This window comes from Tympanuchus pallidicinctus, unplaced genomic scaffold, assembly GCF_026119805.1.
Source record: "Tympanuchus pallidicinctus isolate F22 unplaced genomic scaffold, pur_lepc_1.0 scaffold1, whole genome shotgun sequence".
In the NCBI taxonomy this organism is placed as follows: domain Eukaryota; kingdom Metazoa; phylum Chordata; class Aves; order Galliformes; family Phasianidae; genus Tympanuchus; species Tympanuchus pallidicinctus.
The window spans coordinates 90,386,525-90,412,947 of NW_026294618.1; the positions used below are offsets into that span (position 1 = coordinate 90,386,525).

The 26,423-nt window shown below is 38.9% G+C and overlaps 1 long non-coding RNA gene across 1 annotated transcript; it reads left to right on the top strand.

Annotated features, from left to right (window-relative positions):
- The first annotated feature begins 5,876 nt into the window (after window positions 1-5,876).
- LOC128080651 (uncharacterized) lies at window positions 5,877-25,217 on the top strand. Its single transcript, XR_008206840.1, has 3 exons — window positions 5,877-5,955; window positions 19,827-20,005; window positions 24,067-25,217. It is a non-coding gene; the product is annotated as an uncharacterized LOC128080651 (long non-coding RNA).
- The last annotated feature ends 1,206 nt before the right edge of the window (window positions 25,218-26,423 follow it).

Below are 26,423 nucleotides of genomic sequence, written 5' to 3' on the forward strand. Positions count from 1 at the left end.
ATGACTTCTTGTCTTAAGCTCTGTTTAATGAATATTATTCATCTTTGAGCTGGGCATGTTTGGGAGACAAGACAGGGAGGTTGTCTGAAAAAGTCGTCTTAGAAACCCAAAAAATATGGCATAAAATGCAAGGAAACCAAACATATAATTTCCATGCTGGTCTCATGGTTTTTTTGGACAAACTCTTCATTTTCAAATTTCAAAGTTGACAGCATATATTCTTTCGCTGTGTACCCAGGTATTTTCTCCCATTTTTTCCCCTGGGTGCTTGATACAAGAACAAATTTAATGCACTGATTATAGTACCAGCTTTCAAATACAGAGCAGAAAAGAAAGAGGAGCTGGTGAAATTCCTCTCTTCAGCCTTTATTACCAAGTTAAGCAGCACTCTTCACAGTACTTACATTTGTGCATCCTTTCTTTAGTGGAGCAGTTGAATCAGAAGTGGAAGAATGACAGTAGCCCATCAGGCATGTGCTGGACAGTGTGGCTACTGTTGGAGCAACACTGCCTTGATTCCCAGCCAATGGCTAGAAGAAGCAATAAAAACAGCCAAAAAAATTGGTCTATTTGCAGTGTATGTCAGCAGTTTATGAAAATCATACTTTCCCTGAATCATTTTATCCATTATATTACAGCTTTGACTCAGCAGTTCTGTAAGTCCAGTAGCCACACAAAATAATATTATTTAACAAGATACAGCCTGAATCACCTAATCCATAGACTCAGCCATGTCTGAGGAGATGACAGGTTTAAGTGATGAGTCTTCTTACACGTGTACACCATTCCCTGGGAATCCATTGCTTTGATTTAAAAGGTACATTGTTGTTGCCTTGATCCTTCCAACATGTGCTGAAGTTCTGTGACTTTTGCTGCAATGGATTGCTTAGCAATTTTTACTAATGCTTTGGAGGCAAATTGCTTTCCTATGTTTTATATTGCAAACACTTGTTTGGGTATGGTTCTGTGAGGAATTGTGTAATTTAGACTGCCAATTAAAATCATGGTAATGGAAGGTACACTGAATCTCATAGATGTGCAGTGCTATTGCAAGATTGGCCTCAGTAAAGAGTGTGGTTACTCTTGCAAAGCTCATACCACTGGATCTGGAGCAGTGCACCAGGCTGACAGAGCTCAGAGGAGCAGTAATTTGTTCTGTTGGTAACGAAGACAAAAGATATAGAGTTTTATTTATTTGGCTATGAGTAACTAGGTTGCTGTCACTTTCCTAGAAACAATGTGGAAGTTGTTTGTGTTTGAGCATTTGAGATGTTCATACAATGTGCTTTAAAAACTCAGGAATTTACTGTGTTCATAAGACATTTTCTTCCTCATTCACTACTTATTTAATATATTTTTACTGATAGAATGGCATATTTAACTACTGATTAAAATGCTATCTTTTGGTAATGTTTAAGCAAAGCTTTGAGCTCCATATCATGTTTGTGTGCACATCCCAGTGTTTGCAGTGGATACAAGCAGGCAAGAGTGTTTGCTTTTATACATGGGTAAACATCTAATTTTCTGCTTCACACTAAGCAATGCATAAGCTAGGCTGTACATTCAAAATTACTGAAGTGTGTATCTGAAAACCAAGGCCTTTTTGTACCCTGAAGACCTTTATAATATTCCTTGTTCACTTCAATAAACATACTGCTTTACTACCCCTTGCACATTTGAAAGAGGCAGTTAAGTTCAGACTCAAAGGAAGTTGGGACCATTCTATGGTACGCTGCATATTGGATGTTTTTGTTTTTGTTTTTTTTTTCCCATGGCTACTATGTAACTAAGGATTCAGAAAGGAGAACACGCTACATGAGTCTAGTTAAATCATCTGTAAATAACTATGCTGGCTTATCCCTTCTCTGAGGTAGCATGTGGAGAGATCATGCACCAAAACAAGACTTTTATGTTCATGGGACTTAGATACTACTATAGGAAAGTCACTGACCTGCTATTTTGTACTTCTGTTTCAACCTTGTTGTGTATCTGTGACAAAAAGCCATTTTTTCTACTACCATCACCCCTTAAATACTGCAGCTCACATTACCATGAAACAAGACTTAATGCTACTTACAGATCCAGCAAAGAAAGCTAAGAGCTACCTGGGTAAGCAGTAAGATGGGCTGAAAGTAAACTAAAGCCATGGTATGAATGTCTTTTTGAAGAATCACTCTTCCTGCCTGGGAGCCAAAAGATAAAAAGAAAAACAAACAACTAGAACAATGGCTGGTAGCGACAGTGACTTGGTTATGACCTTCACAAAGGTAAGATGGATAAATTGATACTAGTTAACTTAAAAGAGTCAGAATTATATTTTATGCTTAATAAATAAATGGTTGCCAAGACATGAAACAAGAACTAGTAATGATGTGGGTGGTAATTCATGCTATGGATGAAGTATTCCCTTAAGTTAGTTTTTACTAACTATAGCTAATAAATACTTTTAGGAGAGAAGACGGGTTATAATATAGGTGAATAAATGCAGATAAATGATGTTGACTAATTGATGTCACAGTGACTCCTGTTCTGTATTGATCTATCATACCTTTATCTTCCAAGAAATTCAGAGTAGGATCGAATGTTTTTTTCCTGAAACTATGTCATTCTGCTCTGAAGCATCTAAGTCTGTAGTCTCCATTTCTGTCTAGGTTTAACAGTTCTATTGAACAGAATTACTGAATTATCACAAGAAAAGTTGCCTGAAAGTTCTTTTTTACATTTCTCACAAGCCTTCCACCTCATTTTGCAGGTCCATTGAGCATAGACATGTCACTTGGTTAAACCCAAAGCAAAGGAATGTTGTAGTTTTTATATATATTGAGAAATTTTGAGGGCTTTTTCTTCAAGAAAATGTTTGAATATATAAATGACTGGAAAAAATGTTTCCTTTAGCTTCGAGAACTGTAGCCAAAAAAAAAAAAAAAAAAAAAAAAAAATCAGTGAGTTTGGGGTTTTAGGTGAATCATTTTACACTCTTTTCCTGCCAATTCCAGAAGGAGTTTTGATTCTGGTAGTAATGCTCCCTCTATATATTAAATATACACAGACTCTGCGCTGCCATCACATATCATGTGGTTTATTCAAATCTAAAACTGACAAGCAGTAGTACACACCTTTGTATTACATTCCATTTGATGGGCGCCAGTGAGCTGGACACTGTTGTGTCTGTGTCTGCTGTGGCTTTAGCTCCCACAGATAGAAGTAAACAATACCCGAGGCAAACTCTGCAGAGACTAAGTTTCCACCCAGTCTTCTTTAATGTTCAGCCAGTTGGACAGCTTGGGAGAACTTCAAGAATCCATACTGTATGTGAAAGGGAATCCCGTATCCTTTTTTTAAATACTTCTTTTCCAGTCATCACAGTCTGGTCTTTGGGACACCGTCTCCCTTTACTTTTTTGTATTTGTGTGTCTCTAGGTTTCATCAATCATTGCCACTTATAGCGTATGTTTCCACATTGGAAGAATATGTGGTTAGAATTCAATATTCAGTACAAATGCATTTCAGCTAATTCATGGATACTTTGTAAGGGTAAGTTTAAGCTCCCTCTAATTATTACAGGAATGCAAGTCAAAGTGCCATCCCATATTTACTTCCAGCTCAGCTGCATTCCTGCAGTGGACAGCACAATCTGCCCATATGCACGAAGCTTACTAGAAGCCAGACATCTTCCAGGACAATGGTATGTTTGTCCTATGCAGGACTACAGTGTATGTGCAAGGCCTGTGATGTCCTGTCTCTGAACAATAGCCAGAACTAAGTGTCTATACTCTTTGCAGTCAAAGCCTTTTAGCTATATTATTAAAGTTTCATTAAAAAACAAACAAACAAACCCAAAACAAAACAAAAAAAAAACCACCTCATATAATTACTGTTAGATATCTGCAAAATATGGATTGCATACATGTGAGTAGATTGGCTTCTCTGTCCATAATGTAACTTAATATTTATGCTTGTAAAGCTGTGTGAGTGTAATCTTTGATCCATGGGTGGCATTCTGTATCCAAACTTGCAATACAAATACTATTTATATTTTCAGCCAAGTCATTTATGACTATCTGACTTCAAAGAAAAGCCAACAAGATAATAGTTTAAAAAAGTAACACAACTTTTTTATTTCCCCCACAAATTGCATTCATGTTGCCAGGCTTTCTTTCAAATGGATTGTTTTGTGAGTTCTAAAACCTAACAGCTAATTTCTAACATATTCATAGTACAAAATAACATACACTTTATCTGGACTCTGCCAGGCAACTGAATAACTGGAATTCTTGCTAAAGCTGTAGAGTAAAACTCTGCATGTAACATTTAATAAATGATTGGCTTGTCCTATTAACTCTTTCTTAGTTCTTTGTTTATAGTTGTGAAGTTACTCATGTACCTTCCCCTAAGTGGTAAGTATTTTTTCTCATTATGATTGATTTCCTCAAATTGTTTTGCACATTACCAGATGATTTTAAGTATTAAGGAGTCTGTTTAAATTCATGAAGAGACTGACAGCTGCCTGCATCATGTAAAAGTAAATAGCATTTTTCAGGGAATGAGGTGGCCGACAGCCAGAGCAGGTGGTTAGCCGAGGAGGGAAGGGCTGGGCCAGGACATGGCTGGGAGGATAGAGGAAGGTAGTGCAGGAAGTCGTGTCTGTTGATGATTCAAAAGTGGTATTCACCTCCCGGAATCACTGGTGAGTGACTGCCAGAGCTGTGCTAGGGCACACTGCAGGGCTAGAGACTATATATGGATGACACAGAAAACTAGATCTTGGCCATTAACTATGAATATATGAACCCTCTGCCTTTATCAGAAAAATAAGAGAAGTAACCCTGATATCTTGGCTTTGTTTTACTTTGTATTTTTAGATTTTGTCTATATAAAATCATCCCAAATAATGTTTCTTCCTGTCCCAATACTTTCTTATTGTTTTTTTGAGCTTCTAAAACTTAACAGTTCAGATATGGAAATGACTAACAAGTTAGTTAACCCACCTTTTTTCTGCTTGATCACATTCCCTAGACCTCTTGGAATGTCTGAGCGTAGCACCGTAGTACCACAGCTGTTTTTGGAAATTACATAGTAGAAGTATACTCGTGTGTATGTGTAGAGAGATAAACACATATGTAGTTGATTGAGATGGAAATGATGTAGAAGTAGATGTGTGAGAGCTGTTCTGAAAGTGATCCTCCTATGTCATTATGCTGGCCCATGACCTCAGAAGTGGATGCTGGTGGTACGGAAGTAGATGTTGAATCTTCCCACCAATATCCTATTGCATGTTGCTGCAGGGAAGATGGCAGCAGGGGGACAGTCTGACAAAATGGCATCTGACATGCATATCCATACACAGCAAAGGTATGGAATTGAATTCCTCTATGTGGAAAAAATGGCACCCAGCAACATTCACTGACACTTGCTGAATGTTTATGGATACCCAACAGCAGCTGTCAGCACAGTGAAAGTTGGACTGCATGGGCAAAGTTTTACTAGCAACAGCACTGTCATAGCAGCTGTGAAATAGTGGGTCACCTCTGCTAGCGCAGATTGTAATGAACTCAGCATGCAAGCTCTTGTTTATTGCTGACAAGAAATGCATAGCTGATGGTGATGACTAGACTGGAAAATAGCGCTTTGTCACTTAGAAAATGCTCTATCAATTAGTGTTATTGCAATCTTCGTAGCTTCCAAGGAAATAAATAGAAGGCATTACTTTTGGAGCAACTTACATAAAATAAAATAAGCACTTGTAGTGGAAATGCTAAGTTATGGCCAGAAACTGATTAAGCACCTGGTAGGTAGGCTGGGCCAGTCCTGGGGAGCTCAGCTGTATGTAATGTATCTGAGTGACCAGAAGGGCTGGAGCCAGAATTCACCTCTTCCCAGACTTCGTTTAAGGATTGGTAGGGGAGGCAAGAATATCTTGCTTGGAGATCTTTGTTTACCTGAGGCCTTTCAAAGGTAAGCAGATTTTGTTTCTTTGTGGCTGCTGCTACTGGGCTCGTTCTCATTTGCTGTAGCTTAGGACTTTGCAATCTCACTATTGCCACGCTTTCTATTGCGTTATAGTGTTACAGCACTGATAAGCTACCCTGATCAGAATTTGAATCTCACTTATCGAGCAGAGGAGGAGTGTCACCTCCCTCACCTTGATGGCTATGCTTCTTTTGGTGCTACCCAGGATACAGTTGGCTTTCTGCTCTGTGAGCACATGTTACAGACTTATCTTCAGTTCTTCATTTGAGCATTTTCTTAGGAGTGAAGTCTACTTGTGTTTTATTTTAATAGAAAACGCATAAAATTATGATTCCATATTCCTATAGCTAATACAATATGATGTTACAAATAATGTGATGGAAGCGGTGTGTCTGAGCAAGGCTTTTGTGAGGGCATGCTCGGAGTTACAAACACAGGTACTTAGATTGTATGAGTAAAAAGCTTGTGGCATGGACTGTGAAGCTATGAGCTGGCTGAAGACCACAGTATTATTAGACTTTCAAAATGTACAGGCTGTCAGATGTTCTCATCTGTCATCTCGAACGGGTCTCAGATAGAATCTCATCATGTCTGAAGAATATCTTCCAGCTGGACTGAAGGCACCCATGGTGCGATGCCTTCTACTTGAAAAGAAAGAACTCAGGAAGGGAAATGAGAAAGAAGGCCCTCTGTCAAAACCATGAGTAGTTCAGTGTTACAATGGAAAATAATATCAAAATGGTTAAAAGAGTACTAAATTTTTTCCATCACACAGATTTCAGTAATCATGATTCATACCATTTTGCAAGCATATATTTGGCATTATTTCTTTTGGTACTGAGTGCCCACATTGTCTGAGCATATGACACTTTGCTTGTCAAAGGTCCTCAAGCTTTTTCAAACAAATCAGTTGGGTGACAGCACAGTTGGCTAAAGAATAAGCACAATTAATGATAGCATGTTTAATATTGTTTTATTATTGCCTTCTACCAAAATAGGATCTTAAGAAAGCATGACAGTACTAACAATTGTAATTACCAGTTTAGCTGGACACAGTACAACTGTTGGAACGGAAAGAGAGATCACTTCCAGGTGCAGTGAGGCATTGCATTTCTTACTGCTCTGTGTGGAATGGAGATTGCATGTGTCTCAGAAATGCTGCATACAAAAATATAGTGGATTTTCTGAAATAATGCTGAAACCAAATGTTTTTGCAAGTCTATGTTTTTAACAAGTATGGGAAGGCAGCGGTGATAACTTCTCCAAGCATATTGTGTTACTTATTCTCTACACAATGACTCAATAAAAAAACAGAGCAGCTCTGGCCTTAGTGGAAGCAGTACGCAGTGCCCTTACCCCACAGTGTCTCTGCAAGTGTTCTGGAAAAGTCTTAATTACAGACAGGAGCAAGGGTAACTATAGGAGTTACAGACTGTTTAAAGGATGATAATGAGTTTTTGTATGCTAACAGCTCATGCAAGTCTTCTGGGGCTGAGAGACTACAGGGAAAATGAACTCATGGCTGCCTGAAGTAAGGAATAAAAACATCCTAGAGGTGAAGGATCAGCATGGGAATGACACAATTTATTCATTATCCATGATACTATAAACAATATATATATTATTAGTATATTTATGCTAATTTTTCACATAAGTGAATATCAGTGTGACAGCTTTGGGTCTGCTTTGCCTCTTGCAGCAGCTCTTACAAAGCCAGATTGATTGGTGTGTGTGTATTTCATACATGACTACAAAGCAAGAACAACTTGTGTTGTGTTCCAGTACCTCAGGTACTGGAATCTGCCAGATGATCAGGTAAGTCAGGATGCCTTAGGTAACAAATGGTAATTGTGTTAGCAGTAAATCATATGTAGACAAATCAGGTAAAATTAGATACCTATTACAAGTGCATTTGGCACCAATCAGCCTTTTTCATTTTTATGATATAGCGCTATATTTAATTTGCAGCCATATAGTGTTATTTTCTTCCTCAGTATTATTGTGCTGTTAGAAGTTGGCTTCTGGCTGGAAAAGGAGGTGAACTTCTGCACGGTAGCAGACTTGTCTTCTGTTGCCACAAGAATGTTTTAAAATCTCTTCATTTCCACTTTCTAAAAAAAATTATCCACCACAAATCACCAAAACTCCATGCAGTGCTGGGAATTCCTCACCTGGAGAACTTGCACTGATACATCAGTTCCCACTGAAATCCTTCTGTGCTGAGGAGGATGGATTTCCCTGAAGGCTGCCAATTTTGAACCAAAGAGTAGTTCTGCTGAAGAAAGATCATTTTAATGGCATCTCTCAGAAATTTTCAAATGTGGAAATATATCTGATATGTTTGTTAAGAATTTTAAGATGAGAAAGTAAACTTAAAATCTATAAAAAGAAATTTCCAAAGACTGGATTACATTTTTGCAGGAAGGGATTTGTGCACCGTCTCCACACATCAGGATGCAGCCAGGAATGCCCTGCTGTGTGTTATGAGGCCCATATTGTCAACAATTCCTGTAGAGTTTTCAAGGCTTTTTGTTTTGAGTAAAAGAATTCAAATTTTGTTGCATGTATTACTGCAAAAAGTCCATAGTGTTCAGTGCAGTCATCATAGATCCTACAGAGCATCAGTTTTACAAGCTGACTATGGATTTTATTTGTAGAGTTTTGAAAATATTACTAATAAACCTTAGGGCCTGATTCTGATGCTGGTGGTATGGCAATAGAGGTTGAACCTTCCCACCAATATCCCATTACATTTTGTTGCCGTGTGGCAGATGGCAGGAGAGGGTGTGGAATTAAATATCTTCATGTGGAGAAAATGGCACTCATCAAGACCCATTGAGGCTTGCTGAGCATGGATGGAAAGCAAACAGAAGATGTGCGCACTGTGAGGTGGTGGTAGTGTGTTTTGAGCAGTGGCAATGTGGTGATGTGAAAGATAAGTCACTTTCTGGATGGTCATGCATACTGCTACAAGCACGGAATGCTGGTGGAAATGCATAGCTAATGGTGGTGTCTGCAGTGACAAATAGTGGGTAGTATTTGAGAATTTGTTCTATCTAGTAGTGTTTTTGTGTTCTTTGTATCTGTTTTTTTTTTCCTTGGAATTAAACAGGAGGTATTACTTTCAGAGTGTATGTGTATCTCTCTGGCAGACTTCTTCACAGACAGAAGGAAATTAATTTCTTATGTACTCACCTGCCCTTGTTCTTATGGATGACAATAGGGTATTCATTTTTTTCTGTGCACAGCAGCTTTCTCTCTTGTGGCAGTTCACTGTACTTCCTGTCAGGTGTCTTACTTTTGAAGTTTGCTTGAATTAATGGCTGGGTCTATCTAGGGAATTGTTCACCATGGAGGTATTAAAAACCTGAGTGGACACATGCCTGGGCCACCTGCTTTGGCTGGCCTTGGAGGTTTCCTTCCAATGCCAGTGCTCAGTGATTCTGTGAAACAGAAGCCAATTACCTTACGCAAATGGGATTAACATTTACCACGCTCAGAGAATTCTTATAATTAACTTATAGAGGAAAATAGGAAACAGCATTTAGCACTTGCTTGAAGATTTGCAATTTCCCTCAAGATCTTAATGACATGGATGATGATGACGTATTTCATATCATGTATGTTTGAAGAGTATTATAGTTATTTTTGGCACACAGTTCTGCTCCTTCATTTTCCCTCACTTCTGCTCCACGAGTGTAAAACAGAAACTGTCTTAACAACATGTTGACCACCACAGAATTGTGTAAGGAGTGTTTCTTGCAGTTAGACTTAGCTTCCTCATCTTTTCAGCTGGTCATAAAAATAAGTGACCCAAATCAGAAACTGCAGATTTTTAGATAAAATATTTTTTTTCTCAGCCAAGCAGATTCTGAACCTGATATAATCTCTGAAAGGCCACTCTGACTCCATTATCATGGAACAAAATGCTTTTGTGAGACATTTAGTGCACTGAAGCTCACTGAAACAGTGCACCTCAGGCACTGTCTACTTGAGAGCTGAGGGGAATTTCAAGCTTATCTATTGTACAGGGAGACTTCCACTCAGCCTGTTTGAAACAGGTAGGGGATAGTGTGAGCCCACTTGAATGCTCTTCAGACCCTCTTGTCCTAGGCATCCTCTCAAATGGCTTCAAACAGGAAAAGGGTAGATATAGACTGGATATTAGAAATTCTTTACTGTGAGGGTGATGAAACACTGGAAAAAGCTGCCCAGAGAGCTTATGGATGCCCCCTCTCTGGAAGCATTCAAGGCCAGGCTGGATGGGGCTGTGAGCAACCTGGTCTAGAGGAAGGTGTCCCTGCCTATAGCAGAGGGTTGGAACTAAATGATCTTAAAGGTCCCTTCCAACTCAAACTATTCCATGATTTTATGAAGTCTAAAACTCATTTTAATACTCTGCTTGAGCAGCTGTAGTACCTGGTAGAAATGTGGCTGAGCAGGCTTTAGCACAGTTAGGGTTTTCTAGGGAACATATTGTTTTTTCACACTCAGAATGAGGTTTATTGTGCGAGGTCCCTTACCTACTCACCTGCTATTTCTCACCTCTGGATACCTGGAGCATTAATATTTGGTTCAGCTTTTGGAAAAGGGAAGCCTTGGGTTGTAGATCATTCCACCTGGCATTTAGATTGAATGTAATGCATCCTTTGGAATGTTTTCCTTAAACACATGCGAGTATCTGGAGACTTGAAGCCTAAGGCCCTATTGTCCAAGTATATGTAGTGTGAAGTTAAATACTTCTTTGTTTAGCTATTAGTTTCTTCTCAGTTGCTGTAATAATATCTGTTCCAGGCTGCAAGCCACATTAGTATACAGAAACAGCCTTCTACCTCACAATCTTCCCAAAGCTCTTGCTATAAGAAGGGGGGGAAAAAAAAGAACAAAAAAACACCTCCTGAAAAAAGTAACTATTATTTCTTTACATTACAAGAGTGGCATGGGTTTTTTCAAAATACAGGGAAGGATAATGCTGTAGAGAATATCTTGTTTGAGAAAAGATACAGAATGGTGAGAGGAAAGGGTGTAACATGAAAAATGAGCGGCAAGGGTAATTCTAGTAAGAACATTGTTTTTAATTACAAAGTTGTCACTAAGCTCCTTTCCTGTTATGGAACAGGCTTTAAGGATCAGAGTGACTGTGTGTATGAGAAAGGGACAAGAAAGCTGGTCTTGCAGTCACTTTCTTAGCATTATCATCCCCAAAAGAGCAGAAATCAGAAGACCAAACAAAAGAAGCAGAAAATTCCACTGAAATAATTATTTAGATTTTTATTGAGGAAGGGGGAAGAGAGGGCGAAAAAGATAAATTAAGGAAAAAACTTTTCAAAGCAGCTTTTTAAATAACAGTGCCAGCTTACAACAAGCAATTAGATGTCAGAAATTTGAATGCCATGGTGGAAGACAGTATCTGCCACAAAATTTTACAAGTAATCCTATAAGTAAACCTGCTACTTTGCAGGTGATGAGGCTTGCTCAGCAAAATATAGCAGGCCTTGCCAGATGTGGAGATGACAGATCTGTGGTTTGCAGACCTGCCTACAAAATTTTAATATGGGTGATAGAGGATCCAGATCTCTACTTCAATACAAATTTAAAATCTACACGAACACTCCTGACTTTCAATTCATTTCCCTTTCTGCATTTGTTCTGACAACTCCTGAGTTACTGGTTACCTTTCTTGATTTATTTATTTAACAATCGAAAACATGTTGGACAAGTTTTTAGCAGCTGTACAGAAGGTTATTTTGTTAAGTAAGTTCTGGAAATCTGTCCAAGGGAGAAGAGAATTCTAACATGCATTCACAACGCAAAATGAAATTTTTGTCATTTATTGTTAGTGCTATATTTTTAAGAAATGCTAAGCTTTACCATGGCAGGCTTAATTAGGATGCTATCTAATATATTATTTTCTAAGATATATTCATATATGGAAAGTTTCAAAAACGTTCAATGAATATACATAGCATCAAATATTCTCTATAAACATACATAATGGATTCCATAAACTTCACCTCAAAGTAAAATATGCCTTCAGTATAAGACTTTTTTTTTTTTTTTTTTTCATTAGTCAACATAATGTTCCTCAGGAAGTAAATGGATGTTGATACCTATGAAATCAGTACTAAACTTCAATCACATCAATGTTTACTCCTGTCAATTTGAAGTTAACAAAACTTCTTAAAAAGACATTTAAGTAAAATATGATAAAACGTGGGAATGTCTGACAGTAGAAATGTGAGATTTGCTCATATACAAATCAAAAAGTATCATAAAACAGCCACTGAAACATTTTTCCAATTGTCTGTAAAAGGAGAACTCAAAAGACCTACAGCAGGAATATAGATGCATGCTCTGGGGACATTTCTGGCTTTCAGATTCTTGCTTTTCTGCTGCCAAACACCAAAGCCAAACATATTGCTAAGGCTTTAACACACATTTTCATCCATAAAATATCTTATAAAATAGATCCCCCAAACATTGAATGTCTGCCAAAATGTCAATTACATTTTTTATGTCCTCTTTGAACAATGAAGTATTTATGTTAATAAAGGCTTGCTATCATAAATGAATATTATGGAAATAGCTGTTCACAGCTTTTTAATTAGCAATAAGCGCCACAATTAATGATAAAGAGATTGTACTCTCTTCCACCTTTAAGTTCTCTAGTGAGATAACAGTGTTCTGCACACGCACACACAGAAATCACAGAGGTATATTGCAGCAGGAATGCATGACATTAGCTTGATTGTGCTTTTCCCAGCATTGCTTACAAGTAATTGACGTTATCTTGTTGAGTGATTAGAGTCCAATCTGGTTCCATAATACTATAATTGCAATGAAGCACAGCTTAGAAAAGATTCCAGTTATATGTTGAATTTTCACTTCCAGACTTTGTAAGTATATGTTATCAGATTAATTTAAATTGGCCTTTCATGCTCAAAAGCATCATTGGTGTATATAGGTAGTTTACTGGCTAAATGTTAGCACTGCAGAATTTCCTTGCATATGAAAGCTGCAAGTGAGAGCTCTAACATTAACAAGTGCTCAATTCCAGCGCCAGTAGATTAAACAGTAGAAGTTTAACACATGGAGAAGCTTTTATTCTGTAGCCCAGAGACCTGAATGATATTGCATTACCACTCCTGGCCTGGTAATGGAGGTTGAGGCAGGGCCTGGCACTGAAGCTTGCTTTGAAAGCAAGCCGTGTTCCAGATTACTATTTCCTCATTTCAATTTAAATCTGATCTACTTGCAACTGATGTTGAGTGTGGCAGATAATGTCCTGGACATCTAATTTATATTTGGTTACTTAAGGTGAAATTTTCAAACCAGCTATGTGCTGGAATAACACTTACCCCACTGCAGACAATGCCAAAGCTAGAATAGTTTGCATAAATCCCACCCTCACTAGCCATTGAAATGTCTGGTGAAGAAACTAGGAACCAGCTCTAAGGTATATACTACTACTCAGAAAATGCATTGGCTTTAAATTTTTTTCTCTACAAGCTTGGCCTTCTCACCTGGCTCCCTGCTGAAACCATCAGGCACAGCAGCCACAAAGCCTTCAATGGAATTACCTAGGGAGAGTCTCTCCTTCCTTTGTCCTCCTCTAGGTACTGAGCATCTGGAAGAAGATCAGGCATCCCATAAACAAGGGTGACCTCTGCTGTGAAAACACAGAGTCTGAATTAGGAAGAGTTGACAGGCAAACAGAGGGATGGCTCCAGGGGGAAGAAGCAGAAAGAGAGTGAAGAGGAAGACTGGGCAGCAATTTGCCTAAGCACATGTCTGAAGTGATATGTTCTTCTTGGTGGAGACAGCTATTTCCTTCCAATGTGGCCTTCCTTTCACCCATTTTTTTTTTCCCATACGTTATCAGAAGCAATACTTTTTGCTTCTTTAAATGCTGTGAAGAGGCTATAGATTTCAGTAATGCTATTCCAAAGTCCTACTGTCTTCTTGGAAAAGGACAGACGGGAAAGTGTGCTACAGAGAGAGGAAGAGCCAGATGTCACTTGTTAAGTACATGTGCTGAGCAGAATGACATGAAGATTTGGATGCATGGAGAACCATCAGGGTATTCATTCCTTTAGCAGGACACACTCCAACATGTAAACTATTGCCGAATGTCCTTACGCTTCTGTGGCCCATAGATTCCAAAAGGGTGAGAACATCACAGAGCCGTGGAGACATTCTTGTGAGCTAACTGATTTGGGCTAGGAAGCTATCCAGTTTTGACTTCAGGAATTCTTAGTAATACCCATAACATCCTTGACTAAGTGTTGCCCATAGTGAGCTGGCCTCACCAGGAAAAATGAGTGCCCTGTAATGAGTCAAACATGACCAGCACACGTCATCAGTATTTTTTGCCAGGCTGAAAAATTTGATACAATCAGGTCTAGTGGGACTGGATTCCTCTTGTTGTCTTCCAATAGCAGCAGGTAGATGAAATAAGGCTTGGCTGTAGGAAATATCTCCTTAAAGCCAGAGGCTAAGGGGGCTGTTTCTCACAGGATCAGAGTAGATTCAATATCTGGACCTCACAGCCTGGGCACTTAACACCATAGCCCCACAGTAGAAAGCTGTACTACCAACTGGATGTCACAGGTGAAGGCTTCTGTGACCTGTTGCCAGCCCCAGCTCTGGCTCACTTCTTGCTTCAGGAGGGCTGGGGAAGCAGTTGCAGTTATCTATCAGTCTTGAGGAAGTATGGAGTTTCCTGGCTGAGGACATGTCCTACAAGTCTTATCCAGGCTGCTTGCATTCACCTTGTGCAGTGTGAATGAAGCACGGTAGGCCTGGCAAGTTGGAGGGTCTGTTCTAGTGCGTGTGAGGAGCAGCACACCAAAAGGCACGCTGTTACAATAAAGTACACCAATCTGCTCTGTGTGCAGACCTATGGTGATTTACACTACATTAAGAGTCTGGTCCATTGAGTCAATTTATTCAACTGAAATAGCTGTGGGAACATCAGTGTTCTGTGTGGATTCAATTGTCTGTAAGTGCAAGACTTGGGGCTGCTCATGAGCTAAGTGCTGCTTTCTGCAACACAATAAGCATAAGATACTCAGACATGATATTGATGGGAATAGATGTGGAAATATACAGATAAGATCGGACCCTCTGCAGAAGGCTGTCTCTCACAGCAATGCATGAGAAGAGAGGGGAAAAAAATCAAAACAGGAAAGATCTTTCTCATTTGCAAGAAATCACAGCTTGTTTTAAATTGATTGTTAATATTTTCATTCTCTATGTGGACCTTAGGAACAAGAACTCCCACTATTTGCTGAAACAACAAAGCTATTTGCAGCCAAAGTAAAACTTCAAGATTTCCACTTTGAAGAGGATCTTGTAGTTAACAGGCTGGGCATGCCTTGATACATAATACACAGCAGCATACCTTGGTTGAATTGTAGAAGCTAGAGATGGAAAAGACCTATTAGGTCATCTTTTCCATCTCCCTGCCAAAGCAAAATTGTTCTCTGCCAATGCAGGATTATTCTCGAATGTTTTCTAGTCTAGTTTTAAATGACTCAGGCTATGGGGCTTCCACCATTTCCCCTGGGAGGTTATTCCACAAGCTAGTAGACTTTGCTGTTAGGAAAACTTTCCTGATATGCAGCCTGAATTTTACTTTGTTCCATTGCATCCGAGTTCTCCTCATTATAAGTGTATTACTCTGCCCTAGGTAATTTGTCTCCCTGCTTGGTGTTTATGACCTTCAAATACTTTGAGATGGTTTCAAAATCCACCTTAGGCTAGATTTGAAGTAGCATTATGTGCTACTGCTGTCATGCATAATATACATTTAACATCAATTATATGATCATACTTAAAACGTATTCGTATTTTTGCTGTCGTGCTGTGAGATCCTCCAACGAGGAGCACATATTGCAACGTTTAGTAAACCCAAGCTTGCCTCCCACTGTTTGAAAGCAACTGTTCCCAAAATGATCGAAAGCACCTACAGCTTGAAAAATGCCTGAAGCTACTTAATCACGCCATGCTAACTTCTACCTGTGAAATCACAATACGTAATGGGTCAAGCTAGCATGACTGCTTTCAATATTGTCCTTTCCATACGTTTTCCAGGTGGGTATTTCAGAGTGAGCAGCTGACAGGGAGGTGTGGAGCTTGCTGAGGATGGGGAAAGAGGAGACAAAGGCAAATCACTCTGTGTGTGTGGTCTCTGTTGTAGAACAGGAGGAGTTTGGATTAACAGTTTGAATTAACAAAACATCATGCACGTTTGAAGTTGTTGGTATACTGTGTGAGACAGCAGATGCCTGGTGCTTGGACACCAGGACTGACAGTTTCCCCGTGTGACAGGGACCTGCAGATGGGACTCTCCCACCTTCAGTTAGGGAGCAGGACAGGACTGGTGATAATCAGGCAGGCTTTGCATGATAGAGCCTATTGAGAATCACAGACTTGTAGGGGTTGAAGGTACCTCTGGAGATCATCTGCTTCAACTCCTCACTACAGCAGTTCCCCATAGCAGCTTGCACAGAAATGTGTCCAGGTGGGTTTTGAGTATCTCCGGAGAAGGAGATTACACAGCCTGACTGGGCAGCCTGTTCCAGTGCTCTGTCATCCTCACAGTAAAAACGTTTTTTCTCGTGTTCGTTTGGAACTTCTCGTGTTCCGGTCTGTGCCCATTGCCTCCTCTTCAGTTGCTGGGCACCATTTGAAAAAGCCCGGTCCCATCCACTTGATTCTTGCACTTCAGATATTTATAAACAGTGATGACATGTTTATGTATATGAGATCCCCTCTCAGCCTTCTCTTCTCCAAGCTGAACAGCACCTCTCAGCTTTTCCTCAAACAGGAGATGCACCAGGTTCCCAGTTATCTCTGCAGCCCTCTGCTGGACTGTCTCTAGGAGATCCCTGTCTTTTTTGAACTGAGGAGCCAAGAACTGGACATAGCACTCCAGATGTGGCCACACCAGGGCAGAGTAGAGGGTTCACTTCCTTCAACCTGCTGGCCATGCTCTTTTTGCACATCAGACCAGTTAATTCACAACTGAATTATTAGGCAAATGACTTTTCTAAAACCACTCTGATGTAGTGGTACACAGCACATGGAGTCCAGTAGAGGGCAAGAGTACAGGTCAAACGCTGTCTCTTTCTGTCTTCATTTTATCACTTATTATTCACCCTATAATTTCTACTCTCCTCAAGGGGCACAGAGTTGACAAAGTGTATTTCCTGTTTTTTCTAATAGCAATAGTAGGAATGACCTCAGGTAGAGCATTTCTGGATTAGGCACTCGTCTCTTTTGCAGGATGGTATAACCTAAACAGGCAATAGGTTTGGTAAACCTAACCATTTTAACCCTGAATGACTGAGGTACAGAGCAATTTCCTTCACTTTTAGACATACACTTTTAGACATGCACCCTACAGCATGTTACAAAGGAATGAATTCATTGACTAAGCATTGATGATTCATGAGAATATTAAAGAACAACACCTGTTTTTTGGGAATCCAGTTAAAAATGGGAGGTACTCTTTTCTGACCCTTATTACGATATAAATGCATTTAATTATTTTATTCTTGTAAGAAATGAATATGCATAGGTTTATTTTGAAATACAGAATGAAGAATGCAGCACAAATAATTTGAAGATATTATGCATAATATGGATAATAGCAAAGTTAAAGTTGCTTTAGACCATAAGCCCCTCTAGTTTCAACTATTTCTTTGTATCTTTAAAAGCTCATCAGTATTTTATACACAAGAGACTAACCTGGCTCCAAAGACTTTGGGGTACCCTAATTTTTATTCCAATTGAATGCTTTAAGCTTACAATCCATATATTCCTAATATTTAATGTTCATATGGCAGTGCAGTTGGACCACAGAAAGCTGTGGGGATCTAAGGAGAAAAAGCTGTCCCTTTGTTCTCCCATGCCACTTCCCCCAACACAGGTGGTGATACTGCAGTGCTTTGTCACCCATATGGGTGACAAAGGGATAGGGAAGCTGGAAGAACCTGTTTGTGCTGTGGCCTGTGGGGCCAGACTGTGCTGAAATGGGGCTGGCCCTAGAAGACTGGGCGGACCCCGACTGATTCTGGGATATTTTATTCTGTAAGCATGCTTCAAAGGCAGCAGAGAAACTCAAGAATCATAGAATTGTTTGAATATGAAGGGGCGTTTAAAGGTTATCTAGTCCAACTCCTCTGCAGTGAACAGGGGCACCTACATCTTGATCATGTTAATCAGAGCCCTGTCCAGCCTGACTTCAAACATCTCCAAGGATGGGGCATCCACTACCTCTCTAGGCAACCTAACACCTAACATTCTCTAGCACTGCAAGAACCACTACTGAGCTGAACACTGCAGGTATAGGAGGAGAGCAGCAGAAGTAGTAGATAAGAAAGTGGCCCAAATATCACAAAAGCAGATATTAATACCCTTACTCATATTCAGTAGCATTCTGCCTCGTAAGCTATTCCTTGTGGCACTTCTAGTTCTGCTCCCAGAGGAAAGTTCTATTAAGTCAGAGTATCACAGGATGATCTTAGTGTTGAAGACATAAATTAGGCAATCATTTAAAATCCAAGGGACACAAAGTGAGAAAGGGCCAGATCTTATGTTTCTGTTTTCTTCAATGAAATGTGGTTTAGGGCCTTTAGGGACAATTTATGCGTTTTCACTGATTGCTGTCAGAAGCCAGCTGAACAGAGTCCCTTGTGCCAGTGCAGCAGTAGGATTGGAGAAGACTTTGCAATTGTTTGTTCAGTGAAAATGGCAGATCTTAAAATGTGCAATTAAAAGAAAACCATCTAATGTCAAACCAATTAAACTCTTAGACATCCCTAATGACTGCATTAAAGGCGTTACTATTCAGTGCAAAAACAAATGGTGCTAGATTAAGTGCTTGGCACTCGCATTTCAAATGATGCTAGTAATCTGGATTTCTCATTATAGAATTTATGCCAGAATAAGTCTCTTGCCAAAAATGATTTAACTATTCACTGTGTCAAACTGACCTTGTGACTCAGAGAAAGAGAGCATTAATTGCAATTTCATTGTTTCATGAAAAAATTAAAAACTGGGCAGTGTTTCAACATGTAAGCTCAAATTATAACAAAAATCTACTCTATTGGCAACTGTATTTAAAAATACAATATCCTATCTATTCTAAACTAAATAAGTAGTTTCTTCTTCCCTTGAAATGAAGGGAATTCCCTGATAGTAATGTAGGACTTACTCTGAAAATGATACCTTTACCTTCCCAGAATCGAATTACATTTACATTTGCTTTTCCTATCAGTTCTGCACTAAATAAAATGAGACTATATAAGAGTTTCAAGTAATGTAAGAGTAAAAGGAAGAAAGAGTAACCATGGCAGAGTTTAAAGAAGGGGATAGGGATATACATTGTGCTATTTTCATTATTCTATTTCATCTTACCATACGTAAGAATAAAACAATATAGTGTTTAACTCATCCAATGAGTCAACAGTAGACTCAAATAGATATGTGCATAGATATAGATCCACAGATATTTACAAATTTTAAATTCTTAACTTCTTTAAACATTTTAAAAATTTCATGGAAACAGTCAGATATTCCTTATTACTAATGCTGTGTTTGCTGATAAAGCTTAATTGCTGCAAAATCTCCATGATTGGGTTGAGTTCTTATCACTTATGTTGAGTTTAACAATAAGGTGTACCAACAACTGTTTTTAAGTTTGGCACTAATCTGAATTTGAATTTGCAATACTATAGCTAACAAAGTGCATTGCACACTGCTTATTTCCTTTGCAGACATCATTAGGTCCTTTATTCCTTTAAAGGAATAATAATCACAACAATAATATATGTATGTATTACTCCTAGAATGCTACAAATACAGAAGATGTTTTGCAAGTAAATCATGATCAAGCCATGACTGAGTGAAGTATGTGACTTTGGCACATTATTTTGTGACTTTGTGTTGATGGAGAAGGCACAAGTTTTTCTCTGCAGGAGTGCCTGCCCTTTGCCAAGCGTCACTGCAAAGCACAGAGAAGAGGTAAGTGCAGTGTTTGAAACCAAGCTCCTCTTTGCTCTCTGGAAACACGCCCCACTTTCTGACAGGTTTCTACACCCAGAACAGAGGTCCAAGAGAACCAAATATGGTATAACTGCTTTGGAGAAATTGCAGGTACAAATTACCAATGAATACACTTGCTGCCCTTTGTTAGCTATTGCTCCAGGCAACTGCTTCTGCAGTCTACATAGTAGGGCTAGTCCTGCATGTAAGTAAATAACAGGGCAAACTGCATGGGTTGCATGGATTTGCAGTGAATTTACTGATTGTTATTTTCTCAAGATTTTATTTATTCTTTGACAAAAGACAAAGTCTGGATGGCCAAATGGAGGCAAGTGCATTTTGGGGGAAAGTGTAAATGAGGGGAAGGCGCACACAGTGTGTGAAACAAAGGATGGGATGTGAAGGATTGATGGATCTCAGATAAGGAGTTATCAGCTACTGGTTAGTCAGTATTATAGAATCATAGAATCAAAAAAGGACTTGTGTTGGAAGGGATCTTAAAGCCGACCAGTTCCAAAACCCCAGCTGAGGGCAGGGCTGCACCACACCAGGTGATACTTCCCAGGGTCCCATCCAACCTTGCCTTGGGCTCCTCCAGGGATGGAGCATCCACAGTTTCTCTGGGCAGCTGTATCAGTGTCTCTCAGAAGAGGATCCAGAATATAACTCTATTCTGGACTAAGTCCTGGTTTAGAAAACATCAAATATATAAAGATGATGATATTATTGTTGTTAGATATTTGTTTTTCTCACTACCTAGCACCTTATTTTGTGTCTGTTCCCCTCAGCAATGTGGTGTTCGGAACAGCATCTTCATCCCATGCTTGTGCTACTTTCTGCACCTGTAGAATTACCTTTACTTCCCTTCTAGACACAGCAAAGATGAGACACAGCAAAAAAAACAATAGTTTATGCAAAATGTTCTGCAGTAAGTGAACTATTTTCTACTGCAAGAGTAAGAAATGGTGTTACAGTCCACACTGCAAGCTCAGCAATATACTCAACTCAGAAAGACCCCAAAGTGACTACAAAAATCTGCCTCTGGAATCTTTGTCCCCACACTTTGCTGCTCCTCAGTTGCATTTTCTTCAGTTCTTGATTCTCTGGGATGTTCCTTGCCCTCCCCCTGTATTTTTCGTGTCAGATGCAACTGAATTCACCTGCATGAAAGGATGTCTATCTTCACCTGCTCTGTGATAGGCCACTGGACTCAACACCATGCTTGCTGAAATGTATCTATGGTACCCTTATCTCTTTGGTAACATTTTGTGTAAAACAATAGGGTTAGAGATAAGGCAGTATTACATGAATAGGTATTACTCATGTGAACAGTAGAAATGGTACATCTTTACAAGTTCATCTGAAATTAGAAGCTGACCATTCTTGAATCACTCATTCAGGAGTGACTGATAGAGGGATTGATAATCAATGCAAAGGGCTTCCAGAGTTACTTCTCTTCAATCAAACCTATCATGTGCTGCAAATTGCCCAATTTGTTTCATTTGTATTCTTAGTTATTCACTGACAATGTGAAATATGTCCTCTGTTGCTATTCCTACAAGAAAGACAGGGATGTCCTAAAGTAAGACAGGACAGGGCCATCAAGATGATCTAGGGCTGGAGCACAGAAAAGGATGAGAACTGCATTCACTCAGTTTTGCCAAAACGGTGATTGATCATTTTACTGTGCTTTTCAGCTGTGTATTGGGAGAGAATACATACAAGGTGAAGGTTGGCTGTTCTCAGAGGAGCACCACTGCATTTAGAATCAATGTTCATGGACTGTAACAAGGGAAACTTTGACTAGAAAGCTGTAATGGTCACTGGTAATAAAAATAGTACTTGGTGCCATTCATGGATAAATGCATATGACTAAATAAAAGTTATGCCATATTTTTATGGTTAAACACAGTTGAGAGATAGCTTGGCCACAGAGAACTTAAAGTTATTCTTAACCACTCATTTTCATGCTTGTCTTCTTGACACCATTGTAGATGTGGTCTAGGAATCCAGTGGAGAGTAAGAAAAATAACAACTGTTTTTTATTAACAGCAAGAGATTAAATCAATTCATTGGACCTGAAACTGCATGAGTAGGTGAGGCAACATTCCAGTTCATCTCATTTCCAAAATACGCCTTCTCACATTGAAGCTCCACAGCAGGATATGAAATCACAAACATCACATCATCAGAACAAATGCTCATTGCAAGATTGTGAAGGCAGGACACCATAAATCAGCAGCTCCTGAGAGCTGTTGGGTTTGGACTTTTCTGAAGAGAAATGAATTATTTTATGACCTGTCATTGCAAAATGAATATAAAATAAAGAAAATAAAAATATAGCCACGAATAAACTGTAATTTAATAACTAGACTTGGCTAAAAAGCAAAAAGTCCCCCCCAAAATACTCCTGCAAATGGGCCTTGATTCAATAAAATACTGAATCATCAGCTTAGCTTTAAATGTAATTCCATCTCAATTCAACAAATAATTTAAGAACTTGATTAAACTTGAGTAACTATGTATGTTGCTGTACTGAAAGCATCATGTCTTTTTGCGTGCTTAATTAATCCAATTCAGCCTCAGTCACATCTCTCTGTGTGATTGCTTGCAACAGTTCACACAAGAGGAACTCTAGCCACTTGATTTGACTTAAGATCCTTCTGAAGTTATGCAAGTGAGTATTTGCACCAACTATACGTTACAGACGTTTATAAAAGTGGATATATTTATGCGTCACACTAAATGAAAAAAAAAAAATAAATGCCATGCCTCTCATTATTCTAATAGCAACAGATTTCTAATTTCAAGTAAAACTGATTAATATGGAAAAAGTAATGAAAGGTTCAAACATTAAAGTGTGCTTACAAAATCTGCAGTGTGCTCTTGGAGATCCCACTGGCACAATACAGAGCCTAATGTGAGCTGAATGTATTCTGCCATTAAATGATTTGCTCTGCTCTTGCCATCATTTATTTCAGCCAGCATGACTGGTTGCTTGGCATCACTTTGTGTTGTATAGATTCTAAGCAGAAGGTGCCAAACTTTTCTTTTTTTAGAATTATTAGTGTTATTGCTGTTCTTCTTTTGTTGTTTATGGCTTTGTTGTTGGTTTCAAACCACTTGGTGCTGGGTGTGGTAAGCAGAAGCCCTCACTCTGGGAAAGAGAGCTCTCTGTGTCCCTGCAGTTTCCAGAAGTGGTTGTTATTCCTTTTCCCCTGGTCGCACAAGGACCATTGTGCTGCCTGAGTGTTCACCATCACTACGCACAGCATCAGAAGATTATCCTGCTCAATCCAATTCCTGTTTGGCTCCACTTCATCTCTTGTTGTTGTTTGTGTTGCTTAGGGTACCAAGTCATTGCTGCTGCTGCTTCTCCTTGCCTGTGCTTCTCTTAGTTCCACTACTACCCCCTGCTGTAATCTCATACATACAAACTAAATGAATTGCTCCTGGATGAGCCAAATGAGCCTGCTGGGAAGCATGCAGGGCACTATTTATTTATTTATTTATTTATTTTTTAATTTAGCGGAGAAGCAAAGAAAAATTCCTTGGGATAATGGGCCCATCTTCAGCCTGGCAGTTTTTCTCAGCTAATAATGAATCCTCAGCTCTCAAAGAATTTATCTGAATATGTACAGTTGGAGAAGACAATATGTGGGAACATACACAACTTTGCATAATTTTTTATTTCTAATTCACACAAACATTTTTACATGGGGAGGTACCCCTGAAACTCACCATCTCATCTCAAATATCCCACTTAAATAGTCTGCATCAAAATAATAAATCATATGTAAGATATTGGCATTGATTTCATTAGAATCTGTCAATTTTTACCGAGTGAAGTTCAGGTTTTAGATTTCGTAGCTGTTTCTTATTACTGTGACTCTGAGTAGGTGGTAGAGTAGCACAGCTCCCCAGGAACATCAGGATGATGGATGGTGTGTTTGTGGGTTATAATCCATTTCTGAGTTCTGAAGTGTAGAAAAGGAGCACTGCACCATTTTATAGAACCTTTTCCTTTTTTCTTACTTTTTTCAGGGTTTGTATATACAGAGAAGACACCAAATGTCTAGTGATACAAATGGAAAGGGTTTCACCGATTTCTTCAGTTCTCAATAAGAATACTGCATGCTTTCATCTACATGCTTTAATCTGCACACTTTCAAGAGACTGCGACAAAAATCAAGGATCAATTCATCCTCTTTTTCTTCCTCCATTTGAAAAGTGACAATAAAGCATCTTTCTGCAATAACTTCACAGTCAGTTAGAATGAAGGAAATAATGACAGCTTCACAAAGCAGTTTGTGCAAATTATATTCTAAGTGACCTTTGGGGATTTGGGTTGTTTTGGCTTGAAGAATACCTACAGCTGCACTCTAGGGAAAGTTCCAAGAAGTATCTTAGTCATTATCTGAGTGAAAAGCTATCAACTGAAATGGATATATTTAAATTGCCCTAGTCTTTTCCTAGGAACTTGATTCATTATTTCGTTTTCAAGCTTGTTGGGAAAGACCTGACTTAGTTGGAGATAAATACCTCACTTCAGTTTCACAAGATAATCAGAACTGAATTCAGGCTATGATTGCTAAATATCCCTCTATTGGAAGAATGATTTGATGGACAATTCTTTCCACTTTACAGACTGAGATTCTGCTATCTGATGAACTAAGCCTAAAATCCAGTTCTGCTGGAGATCTTGGAGATCAATTTTCTTGTACGTTGGAGTAAATAAAAAGATAAGCTGTGCTCTAGACTTTGTTCCATTTTAGGAGCTGTTTTGTTTTTAAAGATCTATGCCTGGGAAGTTTTTTGAGAGGTTGTTTGAGAGGCTAACTTACTTTTCATGGAAAATCTTAAAAATATTTATAACTCATGATGAAAAAAGAGATATGCCAGAAAATTCTCAGAGAACACATTCAGTACTCAGAGCAAAGTTGTAATTTGGCTGGGGTTGGGGAGGAGAAGTACTGCACTTTTTTTGTCCTTGAGAGGACTTAGTTTTTGCTATGACCACAAATCTCCATTCAACCTGATCTGTGAGACCTCTGTTCATTGACATACTAAAGATCAGCCTTGAACTGCTCTTATTCCTTGAAGAATTGGGAATTGAAACCGTGACACTCTCTTTTGATTTATGGAGTGATCACAGTGAAATGTTTAAATAAATAATGTCACCGTCACAAAAGACAAAGTCGTTCCTGCTGTAAGTACATGTATTTCTGTACATTCTTTTTTTTCTCATTGTTGCTAAACAACAGAAAACTCAAGAAGTTGTAGATTTTTTCCCTGAAACACATATTTAAGTATATAAGTTCAGAAATCATTTGCTTTTCCAATGTGGATTCAGATGCAGATTGTTCATACAGTGCAATGCAAAATACAGAAACACTGAGTGGTACTTTTGCTCACCATCTATCTTTTTAAACACTGTCACAAGAACACAAAGGTTTAACAAAAGGGAGAAGTTTAAAGTGAGATGTCAGGGAGTTCGTAACTTCTTTAAGATGAAACATCAGTGAAAATCAAATAGAAACATGAATGTGAAGAACGGCAAGAGTTGGTAGAGAGCAGGATTTTATGTCAGAAGGAGTATAAAATTAAAAGCTTTAGAGTCATGAGAAGCTGCTAAAGGTATGCACAAGATTGATATGGTTTGAAGAGTCACAGATGCAGTACAAGATATAGTCTATACTGCTGTGATTTGTCAGTTTATAACATTCCATACCTCACTTTGTTTATAAGGCAGGCATGGCCAATGAACACAAGGAAACATAACTTCAGCAGGTGACTCCTGTCTGTAATGATAAACTGAAGGGAATTTCCCTGCCCCTTTACCTCGCTAATAGTTCTCACCTCCTTTCTCTAGCACAAATCCAGTTTCGCTCTGTTCAGACTAAATATCCTGTCCTTCAGACCGAAGAGACAGGTGGGCATGGATATAGATAGATACAGATACAAATATGTGATACATGTAGGTGATGTAGATATGTGATAGATACAGAAATAGAAATTATATGGACAAAGATGGGAAAGAAGAGAAAAAGAAGGAAAGAAAGAGAGAGAGAGATAAAAGGAGACAAATTAAGGACTAATAATAGCTTTTTCAGACCCAAAATAGAATCACAGGATTGTTAAATTTAGAGAAGACCTTTAAAATCATCTAGTACGACCACCAACCATCACCACCATATCCACTAACCCACATCCCTCAGTGCCGCATTTCCATGGTTCTTGAACACCTCCAGGGATGGTGACTCCACCACCTCCCTGGGCAGTCTGTGCCACTGCATCACCCCTATTTCTGAGAAGAGATGTTTCCTAAAGTCCAAACTGAACCACTCCTGTTGCAACTTGAGGCCATTCCCTCTCGTAAATAACAGGATGAAGAGGCCAAC